At 48.6% G+C, this 11253-nt stretch overlaps 1 protein-coding gene across 1 annotated transcript in view; it reads left to right on the top strand.

Moving 5' to 3' along the window:
- The first annotated feature begins 9941 nt into the window (after nt 1-9941).
- The window catches only part of LOC134357017 (zinc finger protein 239-like), a 34733-nt gene continuing 33421 nt past the window's right edge, over nt 9942-11253 (top strand). The window contains exon 1 of the mRNA XM_063068328.1: nt 9942-10070. The gene's annotated coding sequence lies outside the window, so the exon portion shown is untranslated. The remainder of the gene's footprint in view (nt 10071-11253) is intronic.

Here is an 11253-nt window from a genome sequence, read left to right as displayed (position 1 = left end):
CTATCTTGTGGCTTGGAATATAAGTAGCCTTGGGGTTGAGTGTGAGCTGCTGGTTTGTCTTGTCAAGATCCCCTGGGAGCAACCTGCCGGTGGAAGGCTAGTGTGGCCACTTGCCATCTTTAGGCCGCGTTGGAGAACCATTGCTGTCGGTAGTCAGCTGTCTTTGCGGTATGGATTCGGTTGTTTCCCGGGTCTGAGAGCTAGGTAGGGATCCGACTGTTTCCGTAGCCAGCAGAGGTTGCTGGCTGTAACTGCGACTCGGAGCAACCCCGAAGCAGAGATGGAACTGTCTGTTGTTCTTTGGTGTTTGTCTCTTCTTACCCTCACCCCGTGGGGTAAGTCAGGCCGTTCTGGCGTTGCCCTGCGGGGGAATCTGTCTTGTCTTGTCCTCGCCTCCGTGGGGTAAGTCAGGCCGTTCTGCCATTGCCCTGCGGGGGGACTGGTCTTGTCTTTGCCTCTGTTAGGTAGTCCAGCTGTTCTGCCATTACTCAACAGGTGGACCTGTCCCACCTTGGTGTGGAGATAAAGTTGAATACCGGCTCTTTGTCTATGTACTGTTCTGTCTCATGTTGGTGTTGTGATGAGTCCCGGCTTTTCGAAGGATAAGTCCGGGATCTTTGTTGATGTACGGTTCCCACTCTGTCTCCGAGCTCCAGCCTCCGAGTTATCAGCTTCCGCATTCCAAGAGCCGAGACCCCAGCCTGTCTCCAAGCTCAAGAGCCTAGACCCCAGCCATGTCCAGTCCTGTAGTCATGTCATGTCCTTGCCTGGTTCTGGGGCCCGAGCCCGAGGCAAGACGCAGGTTCTGGGTCCTTGTCCAGTCTCTGGCTCGGAGCTCAAGCTCAGGCTCCTAGTTCATAGTTCCTAGTCCGGGTTCGCTGTCTAGTCCATGTCCTGGCCCGGGTCTGTGTTCTTCTCCCTGCTCCTCGTCTGTATCTTTTCACGTCCCTACTCTAGTCAAGTCCCATTCCTTGTACTTCAGGGTCTGTGTCTTGCATTTGGGTCCGCCACCAACACCCCCTTTGTGACAGCCTTGTCTCCTGTAAAAAAAGAAAAGCTGTTTCTTTTTCTCAGTTCCTTCCTCTCCTCCACATTTCTTGACAGGATGAGATTTTCTTTTCCAGATCGTCAGAGATGTCCTCCTTCTTCAAAGAATGCAGTTTCCTTTCCACCACCATTGATGCCGATCTCACAGCCAATTGCTCTATTTCCTGAAAATCCACATTCACTCCATATTCCAGTCACTTACACAACTTCTTTTATCTCCAACCATCAAACACATCTTCTTCTACACCCCGCCAAAACTCTCTGCTTTCCATAGGGATTTCCTTGTCCTTTCGTCTCCCCCCACTGATCTATTTCCAGGAATGTATCCTTGAAAAGCGAGGGAAGTGCTACACATTCCGATTTACCTCCTCCCTCGGCTCCATTCATGATTACAAACAGTCTGTCCGGGTAAGGCAACACTTCACCTGCGGGTCTGCCAGCTTCATCTACTGTATCCAGCGCTCCCAGTGCGGCCTTCTGTACCTCAGTGAGACCCGATGTAGATTGGAAAACCTCCTTGGCAAGCACACTTGTTCCGTCTGCAATAAAACGTATTTCCCAGTGGCCAATCCACTCTCCGTTCCCATTGCAACATGCCGGATGATTGTTGGACTAACGCGATGACAGCACTCCCAGGTTAGAGGAACAGCACCTCGTAATACATCCGTGTAACTTCCAACCTGACGGCATGAACATCGATATGTTTAACTTCTACCTGCACTTTCTTTCCCACTCACACTCCGCCCTCTCGCTTCTCTCTCCCCTCTTACTTTCTCTATTGCCCACTGCCGATCATCTCCCTCTGATGCCTCTTTTCCATCATTTTCTCCCAAGGTCCGCTCTCGTCTCCTCTCAGATTCCTTATTTTCAGACCTTTGCATTTTCCGCCTACCACCTCACTCCTTCTCTCTTCATCTCCCCCTCCCCTACTCACTCACCTTCACTCTTATCTGGCTTCACCTATCATCTGCCTGCTTGTACTCCTTCTCTTCCGCCCACCATCTTATTCCGCACACCCCCACCCACTTCTATTTCCGAGGAAGTGTCTTAGGAAGAAATGGCTGTTATTCTTCCCTCCTCCCTCTATAGATGCTGCCTGACCTCCTGAGTTCCTTCAAGATTTTTGCGTATGCTTCTCTGCATCTGAAACATCTGTAGAATCTCATCGGGACAGAGTGCAGAATGCAGAGACTACATCCGGTCTCATTAATGTAGAGGAGGCCACACCTGGAAAACTGGAAACAGTAGATGACTCCAACAGGCACTGAAGAGTTACCCTCCATACCGCTGTGAATCTCTCCCTATTGTGGACAATACTTCCACTTGGTGGTGATTTGCCACGATAACAGGTATCCGTTAGTCTTGAGAGACCATGGATCTGCACCTGGAAAGTCTTCACTCTCTAGGACGCAGGCCTGGGCAAGGTTGCATGGAAGACCAGCAGTTGCCCATGCTGCAAGTCTCCCTTCTCCACGACACCAATATTGTCCAAGGGAAGGGCATTAGGACCCATACAGCTTGGCACCAGTGTCGTCGCAGAGCAATGTGTGATTAAGTGCCTTGCTCAAGGACACAACACACGTTGCCTCGGCTGGGACTCGAACTCACGACCTTCAGGTCGCTGGTCCAATGCCTTAACCACTTGTCCACGTGCCCACAATAACAGGACCCCCTGATTAATCGTGAGAGGGAGAAATGTGATCCTGCAGCCTGCTAGTTATGTTTATTCAAGGTTGTTTAATGTCATTGCCAGCAAACAAGTGTAAATGAGATGAAAATAATTATTACTCCGGCTCCGGAGCAGGAAAATAAAACACAATAATAACAATGTATATCCACGGTTTATACCCTGCACATGGATTCTGTCCATAAAGCGACACAAGGCACAGCATGTCTGTCCATAAGATGACCGACAGGAAATGATAAACGAGCTGTGCTTAGCGATGTGGAAGAGTGTGTTAGTGGGTGGAGTTGTTGATCAGCCTTATCGCTTGGGGAAATGAGCTGTTTCGGATTTGGTAATCCTTGTGTGCATGCTATGTAGTCTCCTCCCTGATGGTCGTGGGCCAAGCTGTCCATGAGCTGGGAGGGTGGACGGAGATTGTGAAAATCTGGCTGGTGCTTGTTCTCAAGAGAGGGAATTTGGAGAATACCAATTAGATGGCTTTTTAGAACAGCTTGTGGTTGTGCCACTATGGAAAATATAATTCTGGATTGGGTGTTGTGCAAAGTAATCAAATTTGATTTGGAAGGTCAAGGGGAGGGAATGCTGAGGAGTCAGTAATCATGATATGATAGAATTCACTCTGCAGTTTGAGAGGCAAAGCTGCAAAAAGATTCATCATGATTAGTGGAGTGAGATGAACTGCAGGTTCACGAGAGGGGAGCTCACCAAAGTTGATTCGAAGGAGACACTAGCAGGGATGGTGGTAGAACAGCAATGGCTTCCTTACGCCAACACTTCCCTTTTCCCTCCCCACTCTGGCCTTTCACCTTTAAGGTTATGTAAATGTGATGTTAGCATTCATTACGAGAGGACTAGAAGGCAGGATGTAATACTAAGGCTTAAAAAGGCATTGGTTAGACCACACTTGGTGTTTATGAGTTTGGTGATGTGGTCCCTTTATCTCAGAAAAGATGTGCTGGAATTGAAGAGAGTCCAGAGGGCGTTCATGAGAATGATTCCAGGACTGACAGGGTTAAAGCACGAGGAGCATCTGATGTCTCTGGGCCGCTTCCTGCTGGAGTTTAATGAGGCGGGGTGGGTGGGTGTGTTTTCGAATACTGAAAAGCCGAGATATAATGGATGTGGAGAGGGTGGTTCCTATGGTGGGGGAGTCTAGGACCAGAGGACACAGATAGAGTGGATGTGAAGAGAATGTTTCCTATAGTTGGGGAGCCTAGGACCAGAGGACTCAGATAGAGTGTACGTGGAGAGGATGTTTCCTATCGTGCAGAGTCCAGGATCAGGGGGACCACCTTCAGAATAGAGGGACTTCAATTTGGGACAAAAATGAGGAGGAATTCTCCTGTTGTATCTTATGATCGTGGCTGTTCTATTCTCCAGTGCCCATTCCCCTTGCTACCTTAAATGATTATCTATCTCCCCCTCAAATATATCCAGCCAACCGGCCTTCACACCCAGGGCAACGAACCTCAAAGAGTGTACACTCATTAGATAGATAGATCGACAAGTTATAAGTTATATGGATGATGTACAATTCCTGTAATTTCCATCCATCTCCAGTTAAAATGAGCGGCCCTTATTGATTCCTGGGGTGGCTCTCTTCCCAGGAGACATATCAAACCTCTTTCCCTCGTTTGTCTCCCCTGTCCCCATCCCGGGTTTCTATCGCAGTTTAACTCCCCCGTCTCTCTCCCTCCACTATTCCTTCCCCCTTCGCTCCTCCGTTACTCTCTTTCTCCCATGCCTCTTTTTCCCCGTCTCTTGCTCCCCGTTCATTTCTCACTCACGTCCATCTCATTTCCCGCTATTCTCTTCCCTCCCTGTCGCCGTGCCTCTCTCCTATCCCTGTTTCTCGCCTCAGCCTCTCCACTCCCATCTCTCCTCAGTCTGTGCCACTGACCTAGTCGCTCTCTCCCTCTTTTTTGCTCTCTCTCCAAGTCTCTCTCTCCCTCCCCAGTCTCCCAATCTTTCTCTACCACCACTCATCCTGTCTCTCTGTGTTCCGCTGTCATCTCTCTATACTCCTCTCTCCCCCTCCCTAAGGATATATTTTCATCAACGAAAACGGCAATCAACACTCAGTGTGGCCATGTAGTACTCTGTTGAGAAATACACACCACTGAACAGAAATGAAAGTTCAGTCCTGAAATATGAAAAAAAAAATCACCATTAAGCAGTGATTCGCATCGTGAGCGGTTACGTGTCACAAGGGGGCTTTAGGGGCAAATAAGAGTGGTCGGGGGCGTTCAAGATTCTTTACAGGAAGAATGTGGTTACAATAGAGAGAGTATAGAGGAGACTTACAAGGTTGTTGCCTTGATTGGAGAGCGTGCCTAATAAAACTAGTTTTAGTGAACTTGGCCTTTTCTCTTTGGAGCGGCAGAGGATGAGAGGTGACCTGGTAGAGGTGTATAAGATGATGAGAGGTATTGACCGCGTGGATAGTCAGAGGCATTTTCCCAGGGCTGAAATGGCTAACCTGCGGGGGCATAGTTGTAAGGTACTTGAAAATAGGTATCGAGGGGTTGTCAGGGGTATGTTTGTCATGCAGAGAGTGGTGGGTGCGTGTACTACACTACCGGCGACGGTGGTGGACGCCGATACGATAGGGTCTTTAAGAGCCTCTTAGATAGGTGCATACAACTTAGAAAAATAGAGGGCTGTGCTCCAGGGAAATTCCAGGCAGTTTCTAGAGTAAGCCACATGGGCGGCACAACATTGTTAGCCGAAGGGCCTGTAATATGGTGTAAATTTCAATGTTCTATAACCTGAGGCACCAGACCTTACCGACCGTTAGTAGAGCAGGCCCTGGAACACAGAAAGAACCATAGCTCCGCAGGCAGCGAGCGCTCGTCGTCACAACAATCTGAAACTCGGCAACCTCTTCCCAACTTACCAGCCTAACAGACAATATTGGGGAAGCATAAATTAGCAACCACAGTGCTCAACAATTCCCCTTGACTCGCGGCACGGAACGAGTTAATGCAATTTAACAGCCTAGCCACGATAATGATGGATTAATACGTACGGCAGGATCTCTGTGACTCTGAACGCGATGAGGACTTCAATTCTAATTCTGCTAAGAATCAGAAACTACAAAAAAATGCGTCTTTATGTACCTGGAGTATGGTTTTATTCTATTTCCGTCAGATCTGCGACGGCCCATATGTCTTATTCGTAATATTGTACTGTCTGATGAAACACTGAAACCATCAAGATTGCAGGGACAATTCCGTAGAACACACTCTGAAAAGGCTACCTGTGGTATTACTCAGTTCCAGAAGATGAAAGCAGCATTTGAAAGGCGTTGCACACTCGAGTCATTTGCCAGGAAAGTTTAAAACGACTTTGATCGTGGCCTTATTGCTTCTCATAACATTTCCAAATTGATAACAAAGTGTGAAAATTCTCATACAGTTAGTGAAAGATTATTAATGCCTGTTGTATCAGAAGAGCTCACCACTGTTCTGTAAATAGATACCAGTATTTTAAAATCAATTCCCCTGAGTAATAACTCTGTATCTCGCCGTATTCATGATATGAGTACCACATTAAGTATCACTATGCACAGTACTACAAAAAAAACATAATTTTGGAGCCAACTGAATGAGTCAACTGTGCGAGACAATGAAGCATTGCTAATGGCACATGTACGGTTGATCAAAAATGGAAAGTTGATGAAGAGATTCTCTACTGTAAAAAGCTGAAAACAGATATTAACGGGGAATCAATCTACGAGACCTCAAAATGTATAATGATGACGGAATTATTCTGATTAGGAACATGATTTCTTGTGCAATGGATGGAGAACCAGATAGGGCAGGTCGCCGTGCTGGTTTAGTGGAATTTATGAAAATTAAATTGCAAGTCTGTGCTGTCATTCATTGTCAACATCCCGCAGCTACTGTGTAGGGCACAGGTACTGTGAAAACGAGGTTTAAAGATAAATCAAACGTTAAAGCAGAATATTTTTTTTTCATTTTAGTAATTGGTAGCCATGCTTTTACACTATGGGAGCGCTGGAAAGTATATTCGGTCTAAGAGGGGCGAGTATGGCTAGTATGAAGGGCTTCAGGAGGGCGTTGTCAAGTACGTGGGCGTTGGGTTGGTAAACACTGCTATGGAAGAAAGAGTTTGCCAATGGATGAGCATAACCGTCCATGGATGAGATCGCCAGGATCTGAGCAGACTAGGTGTCAACGAGAACGTGTCCGACGACAGGCTCAAAGCTGGAGACGTCTTCCCAGAAACTGCATGTTTCCTTGTGGCAATACGGGTCCAGGTGGTTAAAACAAAAACATCAAAAATGCACGTTAAAAAGGCTAACAAGTTCAAGATGATAAAAGCAGAATATGCTATGTGAAACTAGAAAATATCCCACACATTACAGTATCCTGCAACAGTTTAGTTCAATCTGATTACTCACACAGGCACCATCAAGTAACAAACGTCTTTCACCAAACTATTGCTTTAAGGTACAAAATCATGAAACATACCATACATTATTATAAATACCATCCTGGTCCAATTTTAGAGTCAGGACCCTACAATTATATTACGACCGATCCATTATTAGAGATGGGATAATACCTGGTACCCGCCCGAATATAACATTACAGGATAAATATGCAATAACAATTTATGTAATGGGTATGGTCATTCTGAACACACACAACGCACGGAAATCAGTAAGTGTAAAACACCAGAAATATGCTGATGAAAGAGGAAAATGAAAGACTATAGTACATGAAGAGGATATACATGTCATGGTCCGGTCCGAGAAGTCTGTATTCCGGTTCACGGTCTGGTCCATCGATCCTTGCTGCAGGTTTTCCTGTCTACCCTGTTTCTGTTCTTGTTGAGCTAATTGAGGCAGCTGATGCTCGGTGGGGCTGGCTGCATAAATACCTTCAGAGACCCAGGCGTGGTTGCTGGATTGTTCTTGTCCTTACTCCTTGTATCCCTTCCTCTGCCTTCTGTTTCCTCCCCTGAAGCCTTGCCTTGTCTTGCCGGTAACTCTCGCCTCACCTGAAGTTCTCGTCTTCGCCTTGCATTGCCTGAAGTCTTGCCTTGTCTTGCCGGTAACTCTCGCCTCGTCTCGTCTGCAGTCTTATCCTGGAGCCACCCTGAACCTAGCTCCCTTCCTGTCCTTTGCCTCCGCCCAGGTAAGCCAGGCCGTTTTGCCGTTACCTGGGATTGGTTCTGCCCCTTCCTGTCCCTTGCCTCCGCCCAGGTAAGCCAGGCCGTCTTGCCGTTACCTGCGGTTGGTTCTGTCCCTTCCTGTCCCATGCCTCCATCGGGTAGTGATCCGCGCTCTGCCCAGGAGGAGCCTGCCTAGCCTCAAGCCTGAAGACTCCAGCCTCCTGCCCAGCCTCAAGCCTGAAGACTCCAGCCTCCTGCCCAGCCTCAAGCCACAAGCCTGAAGAAACCAGCCTCCTGCCTTGCTTCTAGCCTCAAGCCTGAAGACTCCAGCCTCCTGCCTCCCGCCAAGCCTCGCCTCTAAGTCTCTAGCCTGAAGACTCCAGCCTCCTGCCAAGCCTCAAGCCTGAAGACTCCAGCCTCCTGCCAAGCCTCAAGCCTAAAGACTCCAGCCTCCTGCCTCCTGCCAAGCCTCGCCTCAAGTCTCTAGCTTTCTGCCTCGTCTCAAGTCTCCTGCCAAGCCTCGTCTCAAGTCTCCTGCCTCCTACCAAGCCTCGCCTCAAGTCTCTAAGACTCCAGCCTCGTCCTGCCTGCCAGCCAAGCCTCGTCCTTGCCTAGTTCTGGGGTCAGAGCCAGAGGCAAGACCTAGGTACTGGGTCCTTGTCCTGTCTCTGGCTCGGAGTCCAAGCCCGGGCTCCTAGCTCTCTTGTCCAGTCCTGTTCCAGGTTCCTGGTTTCTTCCTGTCCATGTCCTTGCCCTCAGCCTATATCCTAGTCGTGTCCCTAGTACTTCAGTGTCTGTGTCTTGCACTTGACTCCGTTCCCAGCCACCGCCTTATGACAATACATTGTCCCATTTGTAATATATACGACTGGTATCATCCCAAAATCACTACACAATAGCACTAAACATTTCGACCTGCACGTTATGCAAATCTCCAGAAAGGTACAACACTAAAAAGCACTGCAATAGTCCAAAAGTTCCAAGCGATTTAGAAATAAGTGTGCTTGTCTGTGTCCATAACGCAATTTTTATCAGTTTTACCTGAGATAAAAAATAAAAATAATAATAAACAAGCGATTCTACTGGAGTGAATGTAAAGGAGCGTGAACACGTAATTTGATGGGATGGATATTTATTAGAAATCAGGAAATGAGATGATATTATTTTCCTTGAAGCAGAGTAGGCACCGGAGGTTTCTGTAAAAATTTGCGCAATTATGCATGAGTTCTGTATCGTTAAACATTCTTCCGTAACGTTTTTGTCTAATGCGACGGACAAGTGCAAGGGTTGCTCTTGTAGACTGTGACTTTTTTTTTCATTTCATTCTTCTGCAAAAGACTAAAGCAACAAATGAGTTGCATTTTTTGCCGATTTGGTCTTGAATGTCCCCGGAACCTTTTCTTTTTCTCAGACCGAAATCGGTCTGGCGGTGACGAGCGTGGGAATATGGTGGAAAACTGAAAATAAAAGGTAGGATGAGTTTAATGATCGGTAGGAGTGGAGGTCGCGGGGTGCGGGTGTCGGAGAGTCTGTTCCTGTGCTGTGTTTCTCTCAGGTTCTAAACCAGATTTACTCTCCCCGCTGCCACGTTCTCCGATGATCGCCGGTTCTGTAGAGTCAAGATCGAGAACATTGCGACCGCCTCCGAGAAGAGCTTAGATATGTTGTTTATTAAACACAAAACAATCTGCAGATGCTGGGGTCAAAGCAACACTCAAAACAAGCTGGAGGAACTCAGCAGGTCGGGCAGCATCCGTGGAAACGATCAGTCAACGTTTTGGGCCGGAACCCTTCGTCAGTCTGAACGCCGGTTGTTGTCAGAACCACAGCCGCAGTTTTCCCGGTGCAATACTTTGCTTTCCACTTCTGGCAACAAATTGCGACAACCCGACCAAAGGTTAAAAAGGTTAAAGGTTACTGATATCAAAGATAAGTGACAGTGAACCAGACAGAAGTTTCTGTGGCTGTCTCTCCAGGGGCAGAGATCACACTGCACACGGGGGTGATGTCCAGGAAAGTCCCGGGGAAGTAACAATAACTGAGCCGCCACAATATCACCGCAAACACGATGGTCAGTAGATCCGCCGCTGCCGTAGCCACCAGGTAGCGTGTGGTGCGAGTGGAGAGGCCGCACTTTCCCCGGGACAGGATCACCATCGCCACTGAATTCACTGGGAAACAACAGAAAGAGCGAGTGAGTTACTGTCTGTCCGCTCGGTGGGTCTCAGGGCAGAGAGATGCTGGAAATGGAGAACAGCTCATTTCCTGAGGTTTAAACCGGGGAAGGCGGGACGCCGGGAGAAACGTTACGGTCGGGGGCGCTGCACGGGGAGCAGGGTTCGGGAAGGAGGCCGGGAATGCTTTGGAAAATCAATGTAAATCTCTGTGCATCAGGTTTCTGACTGATATACAAAGCCGGGAAAGCCTCGGCAACTTTCTCAGCGATAGTGATTCCCGCGATCCGGTCACATCTGTTCACACTGTCCGGTACCGCTCAGCCGCGCTGTCTCCGACTTTGTCCGTGGACAGTTTCCAAAGCTCGTTACAGATTTACTTCCCCGGTTCGCAGGCATCGATCTCCTCCTCGGCTTCCGCCCACACGGGCCCTGCTCGGCTCGCTTATTTTAAATTCCGCAACTACTCTTGGCCGCGGCTCCTTCACACTCTGTCGGGATCGGATCAGAAAGTTCGCATGTTGGTTTTATTTAATATTCTCTCTGACCCGCTCCGAATTACTGCGGCGTTATTCTAAATGCTCCGGCCCTGAATGACCCGGAGCGGAGTGTCGCCTGTAACTTGCCCCGTCTGACCTGTATCGGACCCCGCTGTATCGGCTCTGAACTCCATGAATATCAGGGCTCCGGGCACAGGTCCCTACAACACCGACTGGGACATCCTACAGGCCCGGGAAAGGTCTGGTTATTCCTTGTATTTAAACACACTGACGCCAGGAACAGGAGCAGGCCACTCGGCCCCTCTAGCACGTCCTGTCATTCAATAAGGCCCGTGTCCCCAACACCACTCCAGTCCCCACTTTGCCCGGACCATTGGCCCCGCTTGCAGGGCAACAGTCTGCCGGTGTTTGCCGCCCAATGTGGTGAATCCCTCTGCTCGCCACCACCGTGGGCTCAGACATTTCCACAGATGAGCCCCTCCTATCCCCACCGGGACAAACATCCTGTCCGCCCCCTCTCTCACCATCTTCATCCTTTCAATAAAATATCACTCCTCCCACCCCGGGGAACCGGCATCAAACCGACTGGCCAAGTGGTCTCCTCCTACCTCTCAGCGATACATCAGACTCCGGTCGCAGGAGACGTTTCACAAACACCCCCAACTTCCCTCGGAGGGAAATGGAAATAAATCAGAAAGCGGAG

Source organism: Mobula hypostoma, chromosome 15 (assembly GCF_963921235.1).
Source record: "Mobula hypostoma chromosome 15, sMobHyp1.1, whole genome shotgun sequence".
Lineage (NCBI taxonomy): Eukaryota > Metazoa > Chordata > Chondrichthyes > Myliobatiformes > Myliobatidae > Mobula > Mobula hypostoma.
This window is presented reverse-complemented; position numbering and strand designations above follow the sequence as displayed.